We start from the raw sequence: 10,295 nt of genomic DNA on the forward strand, positions 1-10,295 counted from the left end.
GGCTGGGGATCAAACCCGCGCCTCCACAGTGACCCAAGCCACTGCAGTTGGATTCTTAACCCACTGGGCCACAACAGAAACTCCAGGCTTTAGTTCTCTTAATAAAGTGGTAGCAAGTTCATCATTTTCGGAGCGGAGGCTGAAGGCTAACCCCATCCACACACCTGTGGTCCAATAATCAAATGATGATGATGGAAGACCCTCAAAATGAATGCTCCTTCTCAAGTACTAAGATCTGCAAAACCAGCTCAAGCTCTTAACAAATACTATCCATGAAGCACACCTGAATGGGATGTGTTTATCAGAAAATATAATCAAGACTAGACGGTACATAACCATAAGGAAATATATTACCTTAACATAAGTTCCTTTTTAATTATAGTTAATTGACAGTAGGCTAGCTTCCAAAGAGATTTCACATTTCCTCAACTGACTTAAAGTCAAATGTTTGACTATTGACCTATTGACCAGCTATTCATCTGGCATTTAAATTTCATCTTCTAGGAGACAGGACGACATGGTGGGTTTCTTATATTTCAAACTAAGGGATATATAGAGCAAATCATTAAAACCATACCCTTGGAGTTCCCATTGTGACTCAGTGGAAACAAATCTGATTAGTATCCATGAGGATGTAGGTTCAATCCCTGGCCTCGATCAGTGGGTTAAGGGTCCAGCATTGCCATGAGCTGTGGTATAGGTTGAAGACGCAGCTCAGATACGGCATTGCTGTGGCTGTGGCATAGCAAGAGGCTACAGCTCCGATTCAAGCCGTAGCCTGGGAACCTCCATATGCCATGGATGCAGCCTTAAAAAGACCAAAAAAAAAAAAAAATGCCCTCAATTAAAATCAGACAATATTAAAGCCAAATCACCTTAAATAAGGCATATTTTTGTGTTATGTTCTACATCTTTTTTTATAATGTATTATATGTAAATATTTGTAGGGGCCCATAACATTTTCACTCCAGGAGTTCCCATCATAGATCAGTGGTTAACGAACCCGAAGAGTATCCATGAGGACGAGGGTTCGATCCCTGGTTTTGCTCAGTGGGTTAAGGATCCGGCATTGCCGTGAGCTGTGGTGTATGTCACAGACATGGCTTGGATCCCACTTCTGTGACTGTGGTGTAGGCCAGCAGCTGTAGCTCCAAATCAACCCCTGGCCTGGGAACCTCCATGTGCCCAGGGTGCGGCCCTAAAAAGACAAAAAGGACAACAACAACAACAAAAAGATTTATACTACAATGGCAGAAGCATTCAATCCCTAAACCAAGAGTAAGGTCCCAAGAGAACAAAAACTCAGATGAGTGGGAGGAAAACAGCAGAAATGACTCTGGAAAATACTCAGGGAAATAAGAAACCCAGAGCTTAAAGCGAACCATAAACCACAGCTTTCTAATTCTGAGATGATAGTGGGGAACATCTGTTTACCAGTTAAATACACTGCCATTTACATGAGGGAGTACATTTAATGGACAAAGCATTAAGATCACTGAAGGATGACATGTTTTGTTTGTAGTAATGTGTGACAGCACAGCCTTTCCAAGCGGCACTCACCTCCAACAGAACTGAGGAGCCTGGCCAGCCCCTCCCATTACATCAAATTCTCCCTATTGAAAGCCTGTGTCTGGCAAAGAAAACAAAGCTGCCCCAGATAGTCCATGTTGTGAGTTCCAGAACCACAGAGCAAGTGGAAGATTATCCTTGGAGAGATTTTATGCTGAAGGGCCACAGAATCTAAAACCATAAAAACTAATGGTCTAATGACTTTGAGTTTTTGTAGTTATTTCAATCATTTTTATTTTGTTTTTTGTTTTTGTCTTTTTGCCATTTCTTGGGCCACTCCCACGGCATATGGAGGTTCCCAGGCTAGGGGTCTTATCGGAGCTGTAGCTGCCAGCCTACGCCAGAGCCACAGTAACGCGGGGTCCAAGCCGCGTCTGCAACCCACACCACAGCTCACGGCAACACCGGATCGTTAACCCACTGAGCAAGGGCAGGGATCGAACCTGCAACCTCATGGTTCCTAGTCAGATTCGTTAACCACTGCGCCACGACGGGAACTCCTCAATCATTTTTAAAAGACAGAGCCAGAGAGAAGTTTCTTAAACACCTTGACTAATAAATTGTCAGTGTTTAAACAACAATTACATTATGAAACGGAAATTAGCTGTTATGATCAAGCCATATGGCTAATATAATTGATTGGTTCATATTTTCAAGAGGATGGAAAGCACAACCCAAAGAATAACTAAGTAGATTTTATAAAATTAACCAGAGGTGATAGGTTTCGTTTTGTTGAATAGGTTGGGATTTTTTTTTTTTTATGTGAAGAACAGAGAAAAAAATCTTTGTTATCTCTGATTTTTAATAGAAATCATGAAATAAAAAGGTGAGTGATTTGCTTAACCTAAAAAAACCCTAACACAAAATGGAAAACAAAATGGAAACTTGCACATATATACAGGCAAGATAGATATATATTTATGCAGGGCAAAGACATTAAAATGAGAAGCTACATAAATATTCATCAAGCTATAGTTGATGGCATGAGAAAAAAATAGTTCTGGGTTTTCTGCCTGTTTTAAAAGTACATGTCAGCATATTTGGAGTAACTCTGTAGTAATACCATGTTTGACTATGTTTTATCTGCAGCCCTCCTCTAATATATGACAATTTCCTATATTGACATTGGAGAAACTAAGATGTGTTTACAGAAAAATATCCTCAGGCATGATGGGGACGGAATTGTAACATAACAAACTGGGCATAGTTGTGCCTTCTCATCTGAGTGTCCTGAACACCTTCCCTGAAACTGAATTGAACCTTTTCTTCTGTCGACCCCTCAACCTGAATGAAAATAAGCCCTAATCATTTTGTGCCGGAAACAGATGTCTTTGGGGGTTTCTCCTCTTTGCTTAGGTTTTGTTGGGGGATTATTGTTGTTATTGATTTTAGTGAATTGTTGACTCTATCCTCCTGGGTTGCCAATACAAAATGCTTCACTTAGATTATTTCCTCTAACTTTCACAAATATCCTTTAAGGAAGCATTATTATCATCATCCCCATTTTATAGATAAGGAAATTAAGAATCAAAGAGTGTAGGAGAGGAGTTCCCATTATGGCTCAGGGGAAAAGAATCTGACTAGTATCCATGAGGACACAGGTTCAATCCCTGGCCTTGCTCAGTGGGTTAGGGATCCGGTGTTGCAGACGCGGCTCGGATCTATCATTGCTGTGGTTGTGGCATAGACCAACAGCTACAGCTCTGATTTGACCCCTAGCCTGGGAACCTCCATGTGCCACGGATTCAGCCCTAAAAAAAAACAAAAAAGGAAAAAAAAATAGTGAGGTAGATTTGCCATCATAAAGTGGCCAAGACCACAAGACAGAGTACTTCTGAGCCTGCATTGTTTTTACTGGGCCATCTGAAAAGAGAAATTTATCCATTGCTTTTCTTTGCTACTTGAAACAGACTTCTGGAAGGTGACTGTGGCCAAGGTTGCCCTAACTTTTGAAAAAGGCACAAGTTGGGGGTGGAAAGGAGGTGTTTCACAACAAACAGGGAGCTGAAATGCACAAACCTGAGGCCTTGAGGTATGGAAGTGGAAAGGAATTTTTCCCAAATTGGTTTGACAAAAGCCAGCCTGGTGTTTTTAAACGCACTGGCTTACCTTTGCGCACCCACTCCTCTGCAGCATTTCATCTCCACAGATCCTGAGTCCACTGGGTCTCGGCCTGCCTGTTTTTAAATGTAGAAGAGAGAAGATCTTGGGTTTGCCCTGATGTGTGCACAAAGGGAAATGACATTTACGGAGTGCCTTCTAAAAGCAAGCCACATAATACTTTTTGTGTGACATGAAATAACTCATGAAATCCTTAGGACCCCCCTTTGAGGTAGGAGTATTATTTATCCGCATCAGAGAAGGACACTAAGAAAGGTCAAATAACTTACCCAAGGTCTCAGAACAAATAAATGATGTAGGTGGAGGTAAGGGCTGCAGACTGAGTCAAGGGGTCACCCAGGGCCACTCTCAAGCCCACGCTGTCTCACTAGAGCTCTCTGTAGTGCTGGCCTGCGCTTGGTGCAAGGATCTTAGCCCCACCATTAGAGGTGGGGCAAAAGGCTGATGGAGGAAGATGAAGGGGGTGGGGGAGAGAACCCCAGGGTCCTGTGCTCTTGCAGGAACTTGAGCGTCAATAGTCCAAGTCTCCGTTTACTAATGAACTTTAGAAAACCTGGGCATTACTCTGAGTCCCAACTTCTGCCGACCCTTTGCCTTTCGGTGGGAGGTGCTTGTGCGGGCGTCTGCCCGCCCATAACAGAGGCCCTTGAGGCTGTATGAAGTTCAGGTCCACACGTTGGAAAGCGCCCCCCATAAACACCGGTTCATGTTGTAGAAAAGCCCCTTCAGTGTCCCAGCTCTCTGAAAACCTGAGGTCCCTCTCCCCTTAGAGTAATGTCTAGGGGTCGACTTTCCAGGACATTTCCGGATTTCGGGGCACCCCCCAAGAAAGTTTTCTAGCCGCCAGTCCCTGTTCCGGGATACCAGGCCTGCAGGGTCAGAGGCTGGCGCGTCCACCACTGGGAAGACGTAGCGGGCGCTCCCCGCCCAGCTCCCTGCGGGGCCTGCACGACCCTGGCGCTCGCCCCTTTCCCGCGGTGCCTGCGCGGCTGCCGGGGCCATATGCCCGCTTGGAGCGAGTGGCCAATGCTCTGCTCCTCCGACCCTCCCTGCGCTACTGATTCTGTTGCGAAACGCTCCAAGTCCAGGGTCAGGTCCAACATCTGTGGGTCGCGGGCAGCTCCAACAAGGCCTGGGCTGCCTCCGTGTACGCGGCTACGGACCCAATCTTGACCTGCGCCAGTTACCACAGGACAGGAACGCGTCTGTGACCTTCTGTAGCATCTGTTCCTTCCGTAAAGGGAGACAGAAACGAATATGGCCGTGGGACCTGGAGTGATCTCTGGTCCAAAACCAACGTTTATTTTCCTTTCCTTTCTTAAAAAAAGAAAAGAAAAAAATCCTCTGGCCCTACAAAGCCACTTATACATAACGACCGTGCGAGGGACCGGAAGCCCTCGGTGATTTTCGCCGGAGCTGCGAGCCTGGAAGCTGGTAGAAACCACCGGCGGCGGACCTCCCTCTAGTCTGGAGCATCAGGGCCGGGCCCGCGGTCTGTTCCCCTCCTGGGCCTGCGAGGCTGCTGCGCGCCAAGCTCGGCCTGAGGGGGCAGAGTAGAGACAGCCAGGCAGGAAGCGCTCTGCGCGCGCCGGGCATCTAGCCCCGCCGCTGCCCTCACGGCTGACTACGCGAGGTGAGATCCTCGCATCGCGACCCAGCTCCCGCGTCCTGACTCTCACGCATCAGTTGGAGAATGGACACTGGGCAGGCACCTCGCCACTTTTAAAGCCTCTACCTTTTCCCCACCCTCCAGCCGTCTTTGTTCCCCAACCCCACCCCCCGGAAACTGCATGGGACCCTATGAGCCCGGAAGAGCTCAGGTTTGCGTAGCAAGCCGAGGGCAGAAGTCAGAAGTTCTGCGGGTACCCACCAAAGAGGTGGAAGTGACCTCAGGAACACTTAAGTGAGGTCTGCCGCCTCTCAGCTTTCAAAGTGTGAAAGTTTCCAATGCACAGAGTTCTCTGGGTTCACTCTTCATAATAAGAGCCAACGAACTACTAAGAAGACACTTGCAGGTAGGACTTAGTTAAAGGCAACCAGAAGCAAGTCCCATTGCAAATTCTCAAAAGTATCCCAAGGAGGTTCCTTTTCCATACAGGGAAACTAAAGTTTCAATAGAAAATTCCAGGAGTTCCCGTCGTGGCGCAGTGGTTAACGAATCCGACTAGGAACCATGAGGTTGTGGGTTCGGTCCCTGCCCTTGCTCAGTGGGTTAAGGATCCGGCGTTGCTGTGAGCTGTGGTGTAGGTTGCAGACGCGGCTCGGATCCCGCGTTGCTGTGGCTCTGGCGTAGGCCGGCGGCTACAGCTCCGATTGGACCCCTAGCCTGGGAACCTCCATATGCCACATGGGAGTGGCCCTAGAAATAGCAAAAAGACAAAAAGAAAAAAGAAAAGAAAATTCCAGAAGTTTAAGCTGCACTTGCCTGGCATGGCCAGCGGCTCCAGCCTCCTGGGTCAGCAGCTCTAATTCACGGGGAACTCTCCCCATGTCCCACCGGTCCCCCTGGATTACTGGCATTGGGCTCCCCTAGGGTAGACCATCAGGGTCCGTTTCTGCTGTCTCCTGGGATGTTCTGGGCTGGGTGAACAGCTCAATTCTCAGCGGGGGCCCATCCCGCCCCGACCCCCCCCCTTCCCCTACCCACCCCCACCCCCCCACCTTCGCACCTCAGACCACAGGGCTTTAGGAACGTCAGTCCCTCCACTTGATGGGAGAATGATTGCCCATCAAGCCATTGTTGCCAGTACCAGCAGCCCAAAGCCCCATGTAGCCCACCAGGTCCTGCCCACCAGAGGTGCAGCCCCAGTCCTGCTCATATGTTTCAAAAGAAGCAACTGCAAATTCAGACAAAAGTTCAGATACACTTGAGCATGCCTCCTCTCTAGCCAGCTGGGGCCAGGGATGAGAAGGAAAATAACTATAATGGCTCATTCATGTCTAGCAAATTTTAGAATGCTTTATTTCCTGGAGCAAGCCTTCCAACAATCCAAATGAAACAAGTTCTGTTATTATATCCATTTTACAATTGAGAAAACTCTAAGATGCAGAGAGGTTAATAGATCAATAACCTGAGCTCCATCAAGAAGGAGCCCAACATCTCACCGCTTTAATTTTAGGTTGAAGGCAGAGAGTGTTGGTAAGGGAAGCAGAATTAGCCTACAAAGCTCCAATGGTCTCTCTGACCCTTTGGTTCTTCCACATCACCTACCAACACACTATAGGTAAAATTTCCAGAGACTCTGTAGAAGGGTGGGGCAAGGGAGGCAGAACTTCTCAGCTTAGGAACAAACTCATCTCATCTGGATTCTAATCTTGGCTCTGGATGTTTTAGCTATGTAACCTTGTTTAACCACTTTCAAGCACAATGTGGGGCGGGCAACTCTTAAGATCCTTGTGAGGAGTAAATGAAGTAAGACATTTTTTTCTTCTTATTTTCCCTTTGGTTTCCTCATGCCTAGCATGGTGCCAAGGCAGACATAGTTATGCTCATGATAAGGTCTTTTTGTTTTTCTGGAAGCGGTGCAGGCTGCACCCACCATCTCCCACCCTATCCTACTGGTTGCCTGACCTTATCCAGGCACCAGCAGAAGTTGGTGATCCTCTTCCCTTGACCTCAGGCCTGGACCTAGCCAGGCTCTGGGGCGGAATATTCTGCAGACTGGACTCAGCCCTGGAAGCTCAAAGAGCTGTGGGCAAGGGAGGGTGAGAGTAGCCAAAAAGGGAGCAAGTCTGGATTCATAGACTCCCTGCTTCTATTAACTGGAATGACTAACATGCAGAACTTACTGTAAGGACAGGCCTTACCTAGTGTGAACTTTACATGTATTAACTCAAACTTTTCTACAATCTATTACAGTAGGACTATTCCTATTCTATAGATGAGGAAATTGAGACACAAAAAGGACCAGTAACTTGCCTATGATCCACCACCAATGAGTGACAGAGGGGGGGATTCAAACTACTAGGCTTTACAGTCTCTCACTTTGGGGGCATGTCAGCAGTGGGAGAAGAAGGAGCACACTTGCCAGGGCAGCAGGCCAATTAGAACCTGAGTCTGTAAGATTTCTCCACAGTGCAAAAAGGCTTGGTCCAAAGGCTTGCAGGTGACAAGGCCCAGAGAGGCTGTCCAGCCCAAACCGTATTTTTTTTTTCCTCCTCCACTTCCCACCCCCCCCCCACTCTACAGGAACCTCTCCCCACAAGACCTAGAGCCCACTGCCTGAGAGACATATCTTCAAACTGAAGCTCTGCCCAGCCTTATCTCTCAGGCCTGGACCTACCTCAGGCTTATGGCTCCTGAGTCCTATTCACCCTGCGCCCCCATCTCTGAGCTGCCTCCATCATCAATCTGTCATAGGCACTATTCTGTCACCATTCTAGGGGCCTCTCCAGGTCCAGGTCTCTCAACTCCACTTGTCTAGGGCTCTTTTCTCTGCTTGGAAATCTGGTCAAATTTCTAGGAACTCTGGCCTCTGCCCCCTCACCTCATTTTTCTCTCACCACACCCCCCCCCCGCAAACATTAAGACCTGAGCAATCTCTGGGCCGTTTCTTTTGTATTTGGGGGAGAGGATGATGTTTCTTGGCAAATTGAGGGCTCTGGATAATGGCTGTTGGGAGAACTTGGCCCAGGGGAAAACCCAGTGCCCCTCAATCCCCAGTCCCTCAGAACTCCCCCTCGCAGCACCCCAGTTGGGGATCACACCCAACTGGACTCTGAGTGTAAGTTACTGCCTCTAGGGAGGTCCTCCATCTGGTGCCTTCAGATTAAGGTGACAGTTAAGGCAGATGTTTGCTGATCTGGGCTTTCCTCGCTCCCCTCCATCCCTCCCATTAGCAGCCCTGGACACCGCAGGAGCCTTTGGCTTCTTCTCAGTCTCCATCATTTATTCATTTGTTCAGTCAACAAGCATTTACTGAGCTTCTGTCCTGCGCAGACCCCAACCGAAAACCCAACACTTATCCTCTCCTGGACATCCGAGCCCAACAGGGGAGAACACAGGAGTCTCTTAGAGGGAGGAGGACGAAATCAAAAAAGGTGAGGTGGCTGAGGACGTGATCCCAGGTTGAATAGGCATTGGGGGGTCAGAGAAGTTGTTTGGGGTGTTCCTGAATGACCCCTTTGAACTAACTTCCACATGGCCTCACTCTAGACAGCCTAGTGGTCAGGGAGGAGATGATAGGGGCTGAGAGCCAGCTGAGCTCTTTCTTGAACTAGTCACTTTACACTACCCCCCCATACCCCGCCGCCCCCAGCCTCCTGCAATTGGGCCAGCAGAGCACTGTCAGAAGTTATGGGCCCCTCACCACTCCTGGCACCTCGCATCTGAGTGGTGGTGATCAGCTTTTACAAGGCGCAAGCCCCCGTCCCCAGGTGACCTGGACAGTCAGCAGGGGGTGTCACAAGACTTGGCGGAATTAATGGGGGGGCGGTCAAGCAGGCAAAGGCCATGTGCAAACAGTCGCTGCGGAGACTTCAGCCTTTAGGCTTTCCCCTCATTCCTGTCTCATTCGCATCGCCCGCCTTGGTTCCTCCGAGTAACCCATTTGGAAACTGCAGGGAACTCACATCCCCAGGTTAGCGCCGGCGGTGGCGGCGAACCTCTCTAGTGGCTGGCTCCTCCTGCAGAGGCTCGGTCGCCTACTCAGGGAGGGCGGGGAGGAGCGCGATCCAGCCGGGCGTTCCCAGGCGGCGGCTCTGGAGACCCGGCCCCTGCGGAGCTGTCCTCCTCAGCGCCTGGCTTTACTCCCCCCATTCCGGCTGCCCTAGCAGAAACGCCAGGTCACTCTTAGGGGTCTTCTCGCCCCGCTCTCCTGCCCAGTGTGCGAAATGGAGCGGAGAATGTCCTGGCGGACATCTCCCGTCTGCAGGGTCCCCGGGCCGAGCGCTCGGCCGGAGTTGAACGTGATAAAGAAGTTCGCGGGTTCGAAGAGGCGATCCAGGCAGCCCTCCATCAAACGGATCTGCCCAGAGTGGGGAGGAGCCTGTCTGGGACACGCCCCCAAATGGGGGGTCTCAAGAGGTGGGGGGTATACGCCACCTCACCCCAGAGGTGTGTGAGGGCCTGGCTGCCGTCCTCCGAGCCGGAGCCGCAGCTTTCATCTCTCTCAAGAGGGCTATGGTCTTTCCTGTTTGGTCAACGCCAGTGCAGACCTGCCCCATGGGAACTCCACCCCCCCCTCCATACGGAGGGCATCTCCTTCGTATGCAGCTGCCCACAGTACCTGCACACATCCCTCATTGAGGCCAAACCTTCTGGAGCAGCTTAGCCCAGAGGCTGAGATCAGAAATAGGACCTCGGCAGCTCGGGACTGAACTCTTGATCTGCCACTTAGAAAAAGTGTACATCACGCAGCCCTGTTTACCTCTCAGTAAAATAGGAATAATAACAGAGACTCTCTCTTATGAGTGGGGCGAGAATTAAATGAGTTAATATGTGAAAAGTGCTTTTGACTGTACCTGGCGAATGGAAGGCGCTTAAATGTTAACTGCCCAAGAATTTTTTTTAAGTTGGGGTGTAGGAGGATGTGGGGGTGGAATGTAACAGGTCCCAGTGGAACACCCATTTTAATCCCTCTTGCTTCTCGGCAAAGCCTTGTGCG

The sequence above is a fragment of the Phacochoerus africanus genome, chromosome 3, assembly GCF_016906955.1.
Source record: "Phacochoerus africanus isolate WHEZ1 chromosome 3, ROS_Pafr_v1, whole genome shotgun sequence".
Lineage (NCBI taxonomy): Eukaryota > Metazoa > Chordata > Mammalia > Artiodactyla > Suidae > Phacochoerus > Phacochoerus africanus.